Below are 1,995 nucleotides of genomic sequence, written 5' to 3'. Positions count from 1 at the left end.
GTTCAAGAAGCAATCAAACATGTTAAAGCAGGAGAACCAATTAAAAGCTAAACCAAACACAAAACCCTCTTTAATATGTTATATGTCATCTCTACCCACTATCAAGATTCAAAGCAACACTTGTTTGTAGCTTCCATATAACCAAAACACAAAATGCATAGTCAAAGAAAAAAGCAATTAAATGTTACCAAAAACACACATAAAGGATGTTTATAATTATATATAATATAAGCATAAGACACCCATAATCCGAAACACAATTGAATATAAACAGACATAAAGACAACTGATGATTTACTCAAAAGCCCATGCGTTCTCCCTACGCACTTCCTCTTCCTCCTCAAGAGTGAAATCATTCTTGATGTTGAAGGTCTTGCGGATTTCTTCTGGAGTTTTCCCTTTTATCATATCAGCAACCATCTGACAGGTCAGATCAAGCAGCCCCTTGATATTCAAGTAGTTGGTAGCCTGAAACATATACAAATCCACTTTATAATATATTTATACACCATCTTCAACAACCATATCAACTATTGCAATCTCGAGAAAACAAAAATGGTGGAAGTGAATTTGCATCAACTGGTAACTATAAATTAAACCAAAACCAAAACCTAAACCAAAATAGAGTAGTCTGTTCATGTTATAGCAAAAAATATTTATTTTTACATCCAACTAATTGCATGATTAGATTTTCAAGTCAGACTTCTGCATTAGATAAACTAACTAACTAACTGATGTTGTATAGCTGAAATGTTAGGAACACAACATGGTGCACCTACAAGTGGGAGTGTAAACGAGTTGAGCCGGAGCTCGACTAGGATCGTTTTGACGATATATTTCTAACGCTAGAGCTACCTGCTTGAGTCGTTGTTTCAAGCTCAGAGCAGGGCTCATTCATTATTTAATAATTAATCTATATACGTCTTTAATTATTTTTATATATTTTGAGAATACTTTTTCACCACCCTACCTTAAACGAGCCAAACAAAGGGATCAATTATCCCAAAAAATAAAACCTAATAAAGAAAATTAGGTGAGAAAAATATAGATGAAGAAATTATAATGAGTTTGTTTAATGATAGACGAAAAGGCCTAGGAGAATAAGATAAAAGAGAGTAGTGGTGGTGGTGTTTACATGCTTCTTACAGTACTCAGTGACCTTGGATAGGATCTTGCTGGTGACGTTGGGCGGCAGAGGGACGCTGGTGTCAGCACACCCATCTTCGATCATTGTTTGGAACAACACGGCTACGGTTTCATCCACCTCGAACGTCTCGCCATCGGAGCTTCCCAGAACGATGCTTTCTGATGACGACATCATCGGAATTAAGGAAGAAAGAAACATGGTGGAACCCTAATTGGAATTGGAAATAATAATAATTGATAAGAAGGTTTACGTCACGAGCTTCAAACCCGGTTTTGTGCAGGTGTGTGTATGAAATCAAAAATACGCTTTGAAACTAAGACAAATGGAAAACATGAACCTATACCCAAAACCAAATGGTTTTCAAAAACTCAAAATTTAATATTTTGTTTTTGGTTCAAGTTTAGCTCAAAACAAAACCGGGTTAACTTATACACACCCCTAGTTCCATGTCAACCTTGTTCTGGATTTCCTATTGTCATAACCAAAAAGGGTTTTAGAAAACTCTCACATCCATTTGAGTTCAAAATCACTCAAAAAGCAACTATTATTGTGTCGTACAACGTTTTATATCTCAAAAGCATATTAAGTGAAGATAAAAGCATGAGTATGTATTTATGTAGTATTTACCAATTTGAGAGTTAATTCCACCAACATTCCATGTTTTTTGTATAATATATGGATTTTATTTCTAGAACTACGAATTTTGTCTTTGTTATTTTCCAAAACTTAAAATGTACTTATGTGCTCGGTCTTTCTTGATTTTTTAGAAATATTATAAACCCATTTAAAAGAACCATTTTACCCATATACTAAAAGGTGATTAAAAACCATATTCCGTTGGCCCCAAG

At 34.5% G+C, this 1,995-nt stretch overlaps 1 pseudogene; it reads right to left on the bottom strand.

The window, feature by feature from the left end:
• Positions 1 to 294: 294 nt before the first annotated feature.
• Positions 295 to 1,318, bottom strand: LOC143583410 (SKP1-like protein 1B pseudogene; annotated as a pseudogene).
• Between the last annotated feature and the right edge of the window lie 677 nt (positions 1,319 to 1,995).

This window comes from Bidens hawaiensis, unplaced genomic scaffold (assembly GCF_021521415.1).
Source record: "Bidens hawaiensis isolate Kalapana, Puna unplaced genomic scaffold, B.hawaiensis_p1.1 tig00032387_1, whole genome shotgun sequence".
Classification (NCBI taxonomy): domain Eukaryota; kingdom Viridiplantae; phylum Streptophyta; class Magnoliopsida; order Asterales; family Asteraceae; genus Bidens; species Bidens hawaiensis.
Note: the sequence above shows the minus strand (reverse complement) of the source record. Positions and strands in the feature narration are given on the sequence as shown.